General features: G+C 42.5%; 1 protein-coding gene across 2 annotated transcripts in view; it reads left to right on the top strand.

Moving 5' to 3' along the window:
• Window positions 1–10,351: 10,351 nt before the first annotated feature.
• The window catches only part of LATS1 (large tumor suppressor kinase 1), a 41,167-nt gene continuing 34,663 nt past the window's right edge, over window positions 10,352–16,855 (top strand). Inside the window, exon 1 of one of the 2 annotated variants that reach the window (XM_065590325.1) lies at window positions 10,352–11,148. The gene's annotated coding sequence lies outside the window, so the exon portion shown is untranslated. The remainder of the gene's footprint in view (window positions 11,149–16,855) is intronic. The other variant, XM_042848239.2, reaches the window with a different exon arrangement.

Raw genomic sequence — 16,855 nt, 5'->3', positions numbered from 1 at the left:
AACAGTGGGTCCTGTCTACATTCTGTGTGTATTTCTTTTTGCAGCAGTATATCTACATCACTGTAGCTATATACTGGTGCAAACCCTTAATTTATACATAATACCCCATTATAAACCATAATTTGTGCTGTTGCAGTTTACCCCAAAAAATGTACTTGAAACGATTAATTTTAAAAAAATTTAAAAAGAGTACATCACTTAACAAATTTAATGTCTAAATTCTAATTTAAAAAGAAGAAGTTTGCAGGTTTTGACAGGAAACTTATTAAACGCTTTTAAATGTGTTTATACTAAATAACTGGTTATCTGTAGAATGCATAGGAAAGATTTGACTTGCAAAGCTATAAGGCACATTATTTTTCTGGTCTTTAAAGGTGACATACAGAAGGGAGGTGGAGGGACAAGGGGAATGATGTGTTCTCTTTGGTTCTCTCTATGATGTAAGAAGTGCTTGTTTTTTGTTTTATTTTTTTTTAATTCTGCTAGTTTCTCTTAAAATGGGAATTCAGGTCCTGTTTAAGCTGGAAATCTCTGATGCCTGGAGAACTAGTGAAATGGTGAAGAGACTATCAGCAAGAAGGGGAAATGATTTTCTATTCACCTTTCAAAACTTTTTACCCCAGAAAAGAAGAATTTAATTTTTAAATGATAATTTGAATAGAAGTCTTAGACTCAAACCCTAGCCCAGTGGTTCCCAAACTTTAACAACCCACGAATCCCTTTTGCTAAAATGTCAAGTCTTGTGAACCCCTTCGTAAAAATGAATATTTCCAGGGATTTTCCCCCTTACCTTAGCATAAATTGATCTTGGAAATATAAATTTTGTTTTTATGACATTCTTATTACACACTATTTATTATTTATCGTTACAGTAGTTTTATTACACTATGAAAATGACAACACTCTTCCAAGAGCTCACTTTTTGTAGCTTGTATCCCTTTTGATTAAGCCTGTTATAAGACAAGGCTCTTATCAGAGGCACCAGTAGAAAAGTAGGGGGGCCTAGGGAGGCCGCTGGAAAAAAAGGAAAGGGACCTGCGGGAGGGTGCGCCGATGGAGTGGTATGCGACCCTCATCACACCCTGTACTGGCGCCTCTGCCTCCTATGTTTCATCAAGGAATATCAGATGTGAAACAGCATGAAGGCATTTAAGAAGCCAACTCAAAGAGTTCCTCCTACACAAGCATTCAGGTCTTGAGCAGTCCAGGCAAACAATGTACATTACAACAAAGCTTAAACTTGTTCTTCATAATAATTTAAAAACACTAGCTGCCTATTTAATTTTAAAAACAGCAAAAAAAAATCCACCTCCCTTTCTATTTCATATAAGGAGTCTTGAAGTTTAAATCTCCTCAGTGTGATAGATATGCTTGCTTGATTGGCTTAGCTCTTGGAAGTCCCCAAGGCTCCAGGCTGCTGGCCCCGTGCTACCCGGGGTCCCTATGGACAGCTCTCTGCCATTAGGGAATTTTTTTCCCCGAGAACCCTCTGTAACATTTTGTGAACCCCCCCCCCGGGTTCACGAACCCCAGTTTGGGAACCACTGCCCTAGCCCCTTCAGTTAAGGTGGTCAGTGCTCCCAATAACTTTCTTAATGCCTCCTGATGGTCCTCTAAAGACCAGATTTCACACTTCTGATATTTCTAAGGTTAAAAAAAAGCCAAACTAATTTAAAAAAACATTTGTCAGGCAGCCTTCATAAATAAAAAAGGAAATACATCTACTATTTCAAAAATATTTTGCAGGTCACCTATAAAGAACAGAACATGCTTAACAACAACTTTAAAATGTTATTTTCCTATGCATTATAGTGATGAACTACATTTTCTGTGCTTCTGTGCCGCGCCACCCACCTCCCCCAAGTCTTCCGACATTACCCTAGTTAAAACAAATGAGATTCCAATACAAAACTGGCTAGGTTCAATATCAGTTTTATTATCAAAAGTCAACCTTTTCTTGTTTCTTTGCAAAACAAGATGGGTGATCGACTCTCCTAAAGATACCAGTCTCTGGATCCTGGCCTTTTCAATGCCATTTGTGGGAATGGTGATTAATATGGTTCTTGGTTTTGATCATGATCAAATGTTCACTTCCACCAAATTAGAATCCAATACACATGGGAAGAAAACTTGTAGGTTTTGATCAACGGAAAAGTGAACTGTGGTTCTGATTTACAAATACCTACCAATGTGAAAGGGAGATCTTACTTTGTAAATGTTTTGGTGTTGGTGAGAACTTAAATGGAATTAAAGCAAGCATTTAAATAAAAATGAGAGAGGGATAAACATTCAAGGCTACCTCCCTTTCCTGTCCTGGTACAGCGAAGAGTAAAATGTACTATATTTCACTTCAACAAATGACTGATTTTAGCTAGTTTGAAATTTTAGTGGGTTTCTTTGACATTTGCTTGTTGATTTCTCAACAAATCTAGAGATGGAAGGAACTTAATAGAGAAGGAAGGAACTGCAGCATATATATTTATAATAAGCAAGATAGCATTCTTTGATTTTATAACAGGAAGGAAAAATTGGACTAAAAATGCTTTAAAAAAAGTTTAACAGATAAAATCTAAAATCAACAAGTGGAAAAGGAGTCATAATCTAACTGCCAAATTACAGGAAAAAGACCAGAACACCCTAGTTATACATTTATGTGGCTAAATATTTGATAAAGAATAGATTCATAATGACTTTTTAAAGGGTTTTTTAAAAACCTCACTTTTCAGCATCTCCTGTTCTATATTGGTCAGTTCTATACCGATTCTTCTACCATGCTTGACATTATAGTATCTGAGCACCCTTCAGGAGTGTGTTAAACAGTATGACTACACGTCTCACATTGTCTGTTCTTTATCCTTTCCCCAAGGAGAGAAGTGCGTGAAGTGGAATGTCTTGTTTTGGTAGGATTTTTTTGTAACTATACATGTTGCTTTATATTTGTTAGAGACGGTAATGTCAAATTTGCCTTGCTATTGAAGAAGAAGGTGGTGAGGTTAGTGATAGTCCTCAGTTCATGGGGGAGTTCACTCTACAGTCTGACTGGTCCCCAAGAAAGTTCTGCCTCTCATATAGGTTAACTTTAGGTTAATTATAGAGCATTCCATTGTGCCAGAGGAGCATAGTTGTCAACAGTGGTCTTCATCTTGGAGTTTTAAGTGGTGTCTTCTATATCCTGGGTCCAAGTCCTTGAAAATAAGGAGTGAGACCTTGAACTTGATTTGGAATTGAATGGGAAGCCAGTGTAGATGGGGGAGGGGGGGCGGAAAGAATCTGTTTGATGTGTTTGCAGTAGCCACGGTTGCTGAGGAGGTACGCTGCAGCATTCTGTACTAGTTGGAGTTTCCTAAGGCCTTGGCTACACTTACCGGCAAGTTCGACGGCTGGAAATCGAACTTCTGGGTTCGACTTATCGCGTCTAGTCTGGACGCGATAAGTCGAACCCGGAAGTGCTCGCCGTCGACTGCGGTACTCCAGCTCGCCGAGAGGAGTACCGCGGAGTCGACGGGGGAGCCTGCCTGCCGAGTGTGGACCAAGGTAAGTTTGAACTAATTCGAAATAAGGTACTTCGAACTTCAGCTACGTTATTCACGTAGCTGAAGTTGCGTACCTTAGTTCGAATTAGGGGGGGTAGTGGAAGAGATGAAGTTTTCATGCCCAGGTTGATCACATTGATGTAGTCAGCCAAGAAGTGATGAAGGCATAAATAACCGAGGCTAGATCATCATCTATCAGGATGGGATGGAGTCTCTAGCTCTCTGGAGATGATAGAGAAAGCATTACTCATGGATATAACTACACTACAGTACACTTCTTAGCTAGAGGCCGTGAAGATGACTTAGGAGAGAATTCAGGTCCCACTAGAAAGCACTGGAAGCTCTGAATATAAAGCTTCAGATCACTGCCTTTGGTTTGATTGAGATGTTTAAATCTTTGTTCCAAAGAGTGATGATGCTTACACAGTTCCGCTGCATTAGGTTCATTAGTATTTTCTAGGCTGCTGAGAAAAATCCTTTAGCCTTAACTTTTCAGTAAAATGCAGATGTGCGGTGTATGTTTAAAAATCTAGCTTAAGAGCTGCAGCCAGTGCTTGTCTGAACCACGTTTTTATTGTAGATCTGGGAAACCTCTTTTTGAGGTGTTTTGGGAAAAGGTTTTATTTCCTATTTATGATATCTGAGAAGTTCTGTATTGTACTCAGTTTTTCTAACCTCATGCTAGAACTTGATTTTTTACCTTCTTATAAAGAGATGATGGTTCAAGGATGCACCCTATAAATCACTATTAAGAATAACTTTTGATTGCATTTCAGTAACTGTAAAAGGACATATGACTGGCAACCTCTCCAATTTTTCAACATCTCTTTTGAAGTATGGATACCAGAACTGCAAAAAATATTCCAGTAGTGATCCAGCTGCTAGAAAGAACAGTGTTGATGTAATATACTTTGACTTCTCCAACATAATTGCCTTGGTACTGTACAACATTTTGATTAAAAACAAAAGAACTAGAACAATATACAATTAACATACCAATTAAGCAGATTAAAAATTGGCAAAATGACAACTCTTAAAATGTAGTTATAAATGTGGAATTATCATTGAACAGCTGTTTCTAGTGGAGTCCTGCAGGGATCGATTTTTGGCCCTATACTATTTAATGTTCTTAATGACCAGTGTAATAGGGTCTTTAGTGGGCCAAGGGGCCTAGTGGTTAATGTCCACTTGGTCATGGGGCAGTGGTAGAGGAGCCTGGGCCTGCCCATTCCACTAGGCTCTGACCCACAGCCCTAGGAGGGTCAGCATCATTTGGTCTCCAGACAGGGCCCTCTGAGCTACCTTCCCTGGGTCATTCCTACCACTGCTTCACTCCCTCAGCTTCTGGTCCCAGACAAGGAGAAATGGAATCCAAACTCCCACCCCCAACTGGGCTTAGCATACAGTCCTGTTCATGCAGGGAGGCTTCTCCAGCCTCTTTTGGGCAGGAGCCTTCTTGGTAGGTCTGCACTCCTTCCAAGCCTCTCCCTTCTGAGCTGGGTTGCTCCCTTTTCAACCCTATCTCCAGTTGGAGTATGCTCAGCAGGATTGGAGGGGCAGGGCTACCTGGGCCCTGTACTACCCTTTAACCTCTTCTGGCCCTATGTGGGGTTTGTATACCCCATCACAACCTGGAATAAAATATACAGTCATCACTGATAAAATCTGCAGATAACACAAAAATTGGGAGAGTGATACATAACAAAGAGGACAGATCACGAATACCAAACAATCCAGATTGCTCTGTAAGCTGGTTGCAAACAATATATATTTTAGTACAGTCAAATGTAAATATATACATTTCTAAGAATGTAGGCTATATTTACAGAATGGGGCACTATATCCTGGGAAACAGCGATAATCAGCTGACCATAAGCTCCTACTGTGAGACTGTGGCCAAAAGGTCTAATGCAATCCTTGGATGCATAAAGGGGAATCTCAAGCAGGAGCAAAGAGGATATTTTACCTCTCTATTTGGCACTAGTGTGGTTGCTGCTGGAATACTGTGTCCAGTTCTGGTGTCCACAATTAAAGATGTAGGTTGATTCAGGATGTTGATAGATTGGAGAGGGTTCAGAGAAGAGCCACAAGAATGATTTAAAGGATTGGAAAACATGCCTTACAATGATACTCAAGGAGCTCAATCTGTTTAGTTCAAGAAAGCAAAGGATAAGATGTGACTTGATCACAGTTCACAAGTACTTACATGGAAGACACATATTTGATAATGGGCTTGTTAATCTATTAGAGAAAGGTATAACAAGACCCAATGATTGGAAGTTGAAGGTAGGCAAATTCAGACTGGAAATAAAGTATATATCAGGGGTTTACAAACTTTTTTCATTTGCGGACTCCTAAAAATTTTTGAAAGGAGGTGCAGACCCCTTTGGAAATCTTAGATATGGGCTGCGGATTCCCAGCAGTCCACAGACCAAAGGTTGAAACCCACTGGTGTACGTTTTTAATAAAGAGGATAATTAACGATTCAAACAATTTACCAAGGGTTGTGGTGGATTCTCCATCACTAGCAACTTTTAAACAAAAAATGGATATTTTTCTAAAAGATCTGTTCTAGTTCAAACAGGAATTATTTGGGGGAAGTTCTACGGCCTGTGCTATGCAGGAAGTCAGACTACATGATCACAGTGGTCCCTTCTGGCCAGAAACTCTATGAATCTCACTTACGCTGTATACAAAGGTAATATCACTGTGCCAGGTTCGGTCACAGGGACCCCCTTGGGACTGTCACCTGATGTGCTGAAACTACCTCCTGAGCCCATTTTCTCTGATGGCTTGGGACTCCAGAACCCTGTTTTGTTGAGCCAGACACACTAGCCTGCTGCTATACAGACCCAGGGTCTGAACCACGTGCCCCCAAAGCTGCAGACTAAACTGAAAACAGCTCAGGAAGTACTCCTGTCTCCACCACACAGACACCCAGCTCCCAATGGGATCCAAACCCCAAACAAATCAGTTTTACTCTGTATAAAGCTTATACAGCATAAACTCATAAATTGTCTGCCCTCTATAACACTGACAGAGAGATATGCACAGCTATTTGTTCCCCCAGATAGTAATCACTTACTCTGGGTTAATGAATAAACAAAAGTGATTTTATTAAGTATAAAAGGTAGGATTTAAGTGGTTTCAAGTAATAACAGACAGAACAAAGTAAGTTACCAAGAAAAATAAAACAAAACGCGCAAGTCTAAGCCTAATACATTAAGAAACTGAATACAGATAAATCTCACCCTCAGAGATGTTCCAATAAGCTTCTTTCACTAGCCTCCTTCCTCGTCTGGGCCCAATCCTTTCCCCAGTACGGTTCTTGTTAGTTCCAGCTCAGGGATTTCTCATAACTGGCAGCCCCCTTTGTTCTTTTCCACCCCCTTTTATAACTTTGGTACAAGGTGGGAATCCTTTGTTTCTCTGGGTTCCCAGCCCTCCTAAATGGAAAAGCACCAGGTTTAAGATGGATTCCAGTAACAGGTGACATGGTCACATGTCCTGTGAGACCCCAAGCCTCCATTCTTCCTGGCCTGACTCACAGGAAGGCTTGCAAGTAAACAGAGCCATTTACAACCAATTGTCCTAGTCAAGGGGAGATCAAGATTCCAAGCCACCATTAATGGCCCACACTTTGCATAATTACAATAGGACTTCAGAATAATACTTCATATTTGTAGCTTCAACTACAAGAATGATATAATCATTCAAATAGGATGAACACACATACTAGATCATAAGCTTTGTAATGATATCTTACAAGAGACTTTTTGCATGAAGCATATTCCAGTTATATCATATTCAAACTTATAAACATATTTCCTTAAAACATATGGAGTGCAACATCACAATCACTTCCTTTATTTGTACTCTATTTTCCCTATTCATACATCCAGACAACCCCTTTTGGCTATAGTATCGCACTAGGGGGTCATGCTTAGTTGGTTATCCTCCAAGTTGATCCACCAAGATCTGAATCCTTTTCAGTGTCATGCATTCCAGGATTCTGTCCCAAATCCTTTTAAGTATGGCCTATATTCTTTGTTCCTAGATGCATGACCTTCAATTTGGGTATATTTAAAAACATGTTTGAACATGCCCAGTTTACCTCATAGTCCAGATTACTCTGTACAACTGACCTGTCCACCTCATTATTTGCCACCCCATTAATCTTTATAAACTGTATCAGGAATGATGTTATATTTTCTTCCAGATCACTGATTAAAAATATTGAATAAGGTTAGGTGAAGAACAAACTCTGTGACATCCCATTAGAAACACTCCCTATTTGACTATTCCTCCCTTTTTTTCATGCTATGATCAGGTCAATGCTTTTTTGAATCCCTTAATTGTCCTTTTACTGCATCAAATTTACATTTAGTCTAAGTAACTGTCCCTGCCTGTCTTAGTGATTTTATTTCCTGCTGCACTTCAGTCTCCCAAATTTCCCTCTCCATTCTGTTCCTTTCATCTTTACCTCATCAAAGCTGCATCTACAGTAGCAAATCTTGATGCCTAGATTCACTGTTGGAAGTAGTGTTGAAAGGGCTTAAGCGTTTAACTCTCCTTAGAGAAGGTTGATTTAGTATATTAATCAATGATTTGGAAAAGGATGAACAAGATAATTGGACCTTAAAATATGCAAGTAACTTAAGTAGAGCAACTGTCAATGTTTGGGAAGGGGAAACATCTACTGCAATAAATTTAGCAGATGCTAATTTAGTGGACTGTGAGGAACTTCAGCAAGACCAGTCAAAGCCTGCTGAGCAGCCAGTATATCACATCACATGAAATTCACTATTAAATGCAAGAATATGTATATTAGAAGGAATAATCTTAACGACTCGTTCACATTACTGGGTTCTAAATTAACTGTAAGCACTTGTGAAAACGTGGCTATCATGGGGGGCAGCTCAATGAAAACATTTACTTACTGTGCCTTTTCTTTGTTTTGGAAGCTGCATCAGGAATAGGGTAGAAAGGTAATAAAACTATTAGATTACATAAATTAAGTGGTATGTTCTCACCTAGCATAATGTCTTACCTCTGCTCCTCCCCTCTCTCAAAAATATATATATAAAAGAAGGGAGGCAGAGTCTAGAAATTGAGTCTAGAAAACTTTCAGAGTGGGAGAGTGAAAACATTGGGGCTGGCTGAGATGGCAGCCAAGAGCCCGCACCCCCTCCTGAACCCCAACTCCCTACCGCAGTCTGGTGAAAGTGAGTGAGTGTGGGGGGGATGGAGTGAGCGGGGTGGGACTTTAGGGAAGAGGCGGGGTAGATTGTAGGTTGCCCTTAAATTCAAAAAGTGATCTTGGGCATAAAAAGGTTGGAGACCACTGTGGTAGAGAGAGCCATTCATTATTTCATATCTAAGAGGTGATGTTTTCTCTCTTATAAGAAGAGCACACAGAGAGTGGTTGACACTAAAAGGCTGATGACAGGATTGTGTTGAGTACAGTCTACCATGGCCTCATTGCCACAAGGTATCGTTGAGCCAGGAGCAGATACTGAGGCAATGAGATCTGCGCCTCATTTGTTGCCTCATGACATATGTCTCAGCACTCAGTCACTCCTTTGACATACTTGAGTGTTCTGAATGCAGCTATGGCTGATTATTGTTGTGGGTGGTGCCAGATACCAAGTAGAAGTAAGACTGTGTTGAGTGCCTTCCACTTTCATCATGCACAAGGAGGCAGAGATGAATGTAGTTCTCAATGGTCAGCAAATAAAGCATGATTCACACCCGGTCTATCTAGGCATCATGTTGGATAGAACTTTCACATATCATTATCATCTTACAAAGACAGCAACTAAAGTCAAAGTGCGCTAAAACCTGCTCAGGAAACTGGTCAGTATGACATGGGGTGCCAATGCCCATATGTTCCTCACTTCAGCCTTGGCACTCTGTTATTCAGAGGTGAAGTACTGTGCTCCAAAGGGGCTCGCTTGTCTCATGCAAAGATGATCGATGTATAACTTAATTGCACCATACCTATTATTTCAGGCATATTTACATCTACTCTTCTACCGTGGTTAAAGATATGATTTGGTCACAATTCTGTAACTGCACCGGTCTGCTTCAGCTGGAGCTATGGCTTTATGCCCCCCTTGCAGCTGTGGCAGGAGCTGGGGCTGTGCCTCCCACCCCCATTGCTGTGGCAGGAGCTGGGGCTGTGTGTTCCTAACCAGTGGCTTCAACTGGGGCTGGAGCCAGGCCTGTGCTCCCCCTTCCCCCAGCATAGCTGTGGCCAGGGCTCAAGCCAGGGCTGTGTGCCTCCACGCAACCCTACGTCGAGCTGGGGCTGTGCGACCCTAACCCTTGGCTTCAGCCAGAGCTGTGTGCCCCCCCCACCCAGCTGCGGCCAGGACTGGAGCTAGGGTTGTGCGCCTCCTGTTGCAGTGGGGCTATCAGTCCCCCTCACCCTTTGCAGTAGGGCTTGGGCTCTAAGTCTCCCCCATAGAGCTCCAGCTGTGATCCCCCTCTCCCCCCGCTATTCTTAGTAAACGTCACGGACAGGTCATGGCTCCCATGCATTTTTGTGTATTGCCAAAGACCTGTCTGTAACTTTTACTAAAAATAACCATGACAAAATCTTAACCTTAACCATAGTTACCAGGTCTCTGCAATACTGCTCCGGCCAGTGTTGGTAGACAGGAAAGCGTAGCAAACCTTGTGACAAAATTGCAAAATATGCCACATCTATTGTTAATTAAAGACTTGTTTAATCCACCCTATGGCCGTCTGCCCTCATGCTGCCGGTTGTGAATAAGTTTGGGGTGATGGATTTACGACAGAGGACGCGTGGCGAACTTCACGGACCGCAGAGAAAGTGACATATAGTTATCTTGCTTGGGACCCCACTCCGTGCCAACCCGGGTTTCATTTACCACGAAGGCAATGGTGCAGCCTTCTGAACCGGTTTCGTACGGGGCATGGAATTGCGCCGCAGCGGAATTTCAGTGGCGTTTGAGAGACAGGTCAATGTGGGCAGCCACAAACCCCGATATGCAGGGGTGAGGACTGCAAAATGACTCAGCTTCCTGGAGGCCTTCCTGCCTGGAACCCCGCCGATAAGAACGCCGCCACCCCAGCGTGGCTTCACCAGATTATTTTGCACGCACCAAATAACTCTGCACTGAGACGCGGCTGGGAGGGGATTGGAATCCTCAGGCATCAGCCAACCAGAAACGGCGCCTTTCTTGGGGGGCGGAGTTGTGCTAAGGGCCGCTGCCAGAGCCAGGACGAGGGCGCGCGTGAGGCGCTCGCGGCCCGTTCCCCCTGCGCAGGGCCCGCCCGGCCCGGAATGCTGACTCCGAGCTACTCACATTCCAATCCAGGGGGGTGGGGGGAGCAGCAGGGAATACGCGCAAAGGAGGCCGGGAACTGCCCATATCCGGGAAACCCTCTGCGCCAGACCCACCGAGAACATGGCGGCCCGGAACTGAGCCCCACGGGGGGTGGGGGAGGGGACGAGCTGCCACCAGCACCGGGGACCCGAACGGCGCTGCCGCCGCCCTACGGGCGGAGCCCAGCGCCGCACGCAGCGCGCCGCACCCCGCAACACGCGTGGGCCCGGGGCGACGCCGCCGCCGCCTTGTCCCCGCAGGTAGGTCCGGCTCCGAGCGCCCTCGCCCCGCTCTGCCCCGGGAGGGGAGCGCGGCCAGGGGGATCCCGTGCCCGGGTGGAGGCGAGTCCCGACCGCGCCTCCCTCGTGAATGTGACCGGCCGGCCGGCCCCGGCCGCCGCCTCTCGGCACGCTGGGGGGCGCTGCCCCGCGAGAGAGTAGAGACAATAACAGCCCCTCCCGCCCCCGTCGCCCCGTGCCCTCGGGAGCCGCAAGGGGGGTGGGGGGTTGCTCCTGTCTCCTCGCCCGGCTCACCCCGTTTGCAGCTCTGCCCGGCTGCTGCACCTCCCCCTCCAATCCCCTGCTCAGATCCCCTCGCCCGGTACAGCGCTTTGCCCCTGGGGGCATCCCCCCCGCATCCATCTCTCCGGCGGGGATTCCCCGTCTCCTGCCCCAGCGCCTCGCCTTAGCTGCTCTGGGGACTGGGGAGGGGCTGGGCGGCGCCGACTAGAATCCAGTTTGTGCCCCGGGGTGGGTACGGTCTGGGGTCTCTGCCTCTCTGCGCGCTCCTCGCCTGCAGCTGGAGCTTTTGTGTATTTCAACCCCGGATTAAACTTTGAAACGTTTTCCCTCGTTCCTGCAAAATAAAGATCGGGGAAAGGGGGAGCGAGGTAATTGAAAGCGTGTGTGTAACTGATTCGAGAGCCAAATCTATTAATCTTTGAGTGAGGACTATGGGGTTGGGATGACACCGGGTTGAGGAAGAGACAGTGGATTTATTGGGTTCTGGGTTGAAGAGACACTGTAAGAGAGATTATTCCCTCAACATGATGCTCCCATATGGCCTCTTCAGCTGTTACTGGCACTGATTTCTGCAGTCAAATAAATTTTTATATGAAACTGGGTCAACTTTGGCTAGCGTACTTTCATTTAAGTGAAATCTGGTTTAGCTTGTTTGTCTATTGGTGTCCAATGAATATCCCACCATTATAGTGATTTAAATTTGGTGGATGTTCACACATTAGTCCAAACTCCATCTCCAAGTATCCAGCTGTCACAGATAAGGGAGAATCTGATATTTGGCGGATGGTATTTATGCTGCTCTGAATTTTTGTATATAGGTTGAAAACTAAATTGGTCTCAGGTCTGGTACTTTCTATAAATCCATGGTCTATGCCAAAATACAATGCTGATCTGAGGGATCAGTGACTGTCTTGTTCCAATATCTTGCAAACCACCAGGGTTAGAAACAAAAGCTGTTAACCATTGTAATACACTATGGAAGGGGACATCATAAGAACATAGGAATGGCCATACTGGCTCAGATTATTGGTCCACATAGCCCAGTATTCTGGCTTCCAACAGTGGCTGGTGCCAGAGGCTTCAGAGGAAATGAACAGGGCAATTACCAATTGATCCCTTGTCATCCAGGCCCAGCTTCTGGCAGTCAGAGGCTTAGGAACTCCCAGAGTATGGGGGTTGTGTCCCTGACAATCTTGCTAATAGCTATTGACAGACCTATCCTCCATAAATGTATCTAATTATTTTTTTTAACCCAGTTATGCTTTTGACCTTCACAAGATCCCCTGGCAGTAAGTTCCACAGGTTGACTGCATTGTGTGAAGAAGTACTTCCTTATGTTTGTTTTAAACCTGCTGCCTATTACTTTCATTGGGTGACCCCTGGTTCTAGTGTTATGTGAAGGGATAATTAACACTTCCTTCTTCACTATCTCCATACCATTTGTGATCTTTTCCTTTATCATATCATATATTTGTCTTCTAAACTAAACAGTTGCAGTCTTTTTAATCTCTCTTCATATGGAAGCTGTTCCATACCTCCTCCTCCCCCCCCCCAATAATTTTTGTTACTCTTCTCTGTACTTTTTGCAATTCTAATACACCTCTACCTCGATATAACGCTGTCCTCGGTAGCCCCAAAATCTTACTGCATTATAGGTGAAACCGCGTTATATCGAACTTGCTTTGATCCGCCAGAGTGCACAGCCCCTCCTTCCCCCCCCCGCCCCCAGCGCTGCTTTACCGCGTTATATCTGAATTCGTGTTATATCTGGTAGAGTTATATTGAGGTAGAGGTGTATATCTTTTTTCAGATGGGGCAACCAGAACTGCAGGCAGTGTTCAAGGAGTGGGCGTACCATGGATTTATACAGTGGCATATGATATTTTCTGTCTTATTTTCTGACCATTCCCTAATGGTTCTTAAGATTCTGTTAGCTTTTTTGACTGCTGCTGTACACTGAGCAGTGTTTTCAGAAAATTATCCATGACGACTCCAAGAGCTCTTTCTTGTGCGGTAGCAGCTAACTGAGACCCTATTGTTTTGTATGTATAGTTGGGATTATGTTTTCTAATGTGCATTACTTTGGCAACATTGAATTTCATCTGCAGTATCACATTCATTTCTAGACCTGGTGGTCCATGAGATGCTGTACCCTTAAAATTGCTTTATTTTAATTACCTTAGTACCTCTCTGTCATTATGCCAATTCCAATGTGATTTGAGTGGCTACTGACCTTGTAGCTACTAGGATCACTTCTTTATACTATGTGAAGGCAACTAAGAATACCAGCTTTTAAATGAGTGTAAAGAATTGACCTCTAACATGACAGTCTTGATTGAGACATTTGGACTGGTTAAATTATTTAGAAGTGAAGCATGGCTGGAGAAATGATAGTTTATTCCAATTACAGTTTTTAAGGATTGGGTGTTTAAATATTGTTGCAGTTATGAAATATTAACTATGTATAACTTTGTGATAGTTTTATAAAACTTAAAAGTTAATATTTTTACCACTCCAATGGTTCCCTTTCCCAGTGAAGTTTGAAAGGCCTTACATGGTACTGTCAGAAGCTGCAACTGTTCACACTCTCAAAATGAGCTACAACTACCTAAATTGTCAGACTTTCTCTTCCCAGCTCTCAAGTTTGATATTTTCTTGGCTTAAACAACATTCATTTTTAAGGTCCAATATTTTGTGAAATACAGGGTATAGAAGCACTAGGGCAGATCAGTACAGATATTTCTAGGACCAATAAACATTCTGAGAATTTGGCCTGGAAAGTAAGAAACCTGTTATCCTGGTTTTTGTCTCCTTAAAAGGAAAGAAGGGGCAAACTGATGCAGCTTCATTTGAGAAGTGGAGATAGATGCAGCTGAAAATGTACTGATGGACAATGTTTACAGAATTGCAAGTGGGGCTATCTCATCAGTTCTTCAGATACAGGGAGAATAGTTATTGTCCCCTGGCTCAATGTGCAAGATGAAGGGAGTGGTGTTGACCACCTAGCAAAGCCTTTTTTACTTTTAAAGTGTGTGTGTAAATTCCTTGTTTGTGAAATGTGATGAATTGACAGCCTTGGGGTTTGCGGTTCCCTGTACACAGAACAGGTATATCGCAGTCTGTGGCAATACTTGCTTCCTCATACTTCCCTAAGATAGAGGGACAATCTCAGTTGAGGAACCAACTCAATTTGGCTTCAAAGCAATTCAGTTTTCAAGCCCATTGGTCTTTGGTCTGTCTTGCTGAAACCATCAAGAAAACAATACATTATATGTAACACTTATTACATAGCATTCCTCATCTGAGGATCTCAAAGCAGTTTACAAAGGAAGGTAATTATAATTATCTCCATTTTATAGATGGGGAAAATTGACGCACAAAGTTAAGTGGCTTGCCAAAGGCCACATAAGTAACTGTCAAACAGAATAGAATCCAAGTCTCCTGACTCCCAGTTAAGTGCCCTATCCACTTGACCACAGAGCCTTTCAGGGGTGGCAAGTCTGTTTAGCTTAGATATTTAAAAGATGCTTATCCCCTCGAGATCTAAGCACCAAACAATATTATGGAAAAGCATAAGAGTGCAAAGCAACTTTTTCCCCCCTCACGCTCCCCTTTTCCCCATAATTACAGGGGTATGCAAATTTTATATAGGAAAATTCCTTCAGTGGGCATTGTTCCTTGGAAAATATGTAGTCAGATTAACTTCAGTGGTTGTCTATCTATCATAGTGTGGACTCACAAACTCATTTTAAGTAGCTTACGTAGTAGTGGTCAGATAGTAATTACTTCTGGGTGCTACCAGATTCAACTGTATTCTAATCAGTAACCTAAATGTTTTGTTGTTACTAATCTTCTGAGCCATCTAGTCTTACAGATAATTTTGAATGGGGTCTTGAATAAGTTTACACCCCCTGAGTACCTTCTTTCTGGATGATGGTGTTTTTTTCCAGTACTATTAAAATGTAACTCCATGTTCACTTTTGTAGCCAATTATTCTTTATAGCTGTTAATGCAATCTCTTGGAGACAGAAAAACTTCCTTCTCCATTATGTTGGCCAAGCAAGAACAAGTCCCACTTAAAATTGGCAATAAGTTACCCTTGTCTTCATCTTTCTTTGGGACATGTGTTTTTAGTCAAACACTCTCATTGAAGTCACATTTCACACATTAAAAGCAATAAAAAATAAAGAAAACTAAATAAAGAACAAAAATCAGTTTATCTAAGCATAATGATTTTAAACACTTTTTAATAACTCATTGCACACTTTTTGCTTTATCATATTTCACTTCAACTACTTCTTTATTAAACTTTTGACTTTTTGAAGTTTTTTAATGTTAAAGTTGCAGTTAACTTTTACATTTCCTGACTTAAGAGTTTAAGGTTGCACAGAGAAGCTTAACTATGTTCTCTTGCCTATATGTATTATAACTCTTTATATAATTCCATACTATTTCTCTAATAGATATTATACAGGGTTGTTGGGTTTTTTTTTTTACAATTTATATTCAAACATGTAGCATCTTGTAATATTTTATATATGCCTGGCAGTCTCTGGAAGTATATACCTGAAGATTTGTGCCTTATTCACTGAGCAGCATAAAAGAGCATATTACAAGACTACAAAAAAAATTGATTATATATTGTATTAAAATAGCATGAACAACTAAAGGTTTATGACATAAGAGAGATCATAAAAATTAAAACCGGATTGAGAGAGAGAGTAATTGTTATGCAGACCGTTTAAAAGTACTTACATATACCAGTTTAACTCAAATGCCTGATAAGACAAAGGCTTTTGTCTACATCCTGTCTCTTTAACTTCGGGATGAGAGTGTGCCCTTTCCACGCGTCTGGGTCTTCCAAGGAAAGCATCCAGCAAAACTATATCGAGAAGGTTTGGCATTGTTGATATTTCTAAGATGATAAAAAAGCAGAAAATCTTTTTTGGGCGGTCACAATGCAGCACTTTCAGGCCATCTTTACATGTAATAAAGAAAAAGGGGATTTGTGCCCTTGTTTTCTTCAAGTTGCCAATAAAGAAAAAAGGAAGACATCACAAGAATGCCCCATTCCTTGCACCTTACTTTGTTGGTAGGATGGAGTTCCTTTCCTGGGGAGCCTTCGGAGCTGCATGGGTTTTACTTTATAAGAGGCATTCTGAGTGAAGCAGGGGTCCATTGTGTTTCCGCACACCTCTGCTTGTCTTGTTCCACCACCTCAAACTTTTTACAACACAAGTTAACCACTATGGTCTTCCTTAGCGGTGCACACCTTATGAGCTTGGTTTAAAAGCTTACTCTGTGTATACAGTGTAATTTGTTTCCTTAATGAGCCAAAATTCCATCAAAACCAAAAACCTCTTTTACAAGAACATTCAAAGGCATCTCTCATTGGGGATTATTTCCATGCCATATTTCATGATTCTACCCACAGTGACTTGATGTT

Source organism: Chrysemys picta, chromosome 3, assembly GCF_011386835.1.
Source record: "Chrysemys picta bellii isolate R12L10 chromosome 3, ASM1138683v2, whole genome shotgun sequence".
Classification (NCBI taxonomy): domain Eukaryota; kingdom Metazoa; phylum Chordata; order Testudines; family Emydidae; genus Chrysemys; species Chrysemys picta.
The sequence above is the reverse complement of the archived record's forward strand: the minus strand, read 5'-3'. Positions and strand labels throughout refer to the sequence as shown.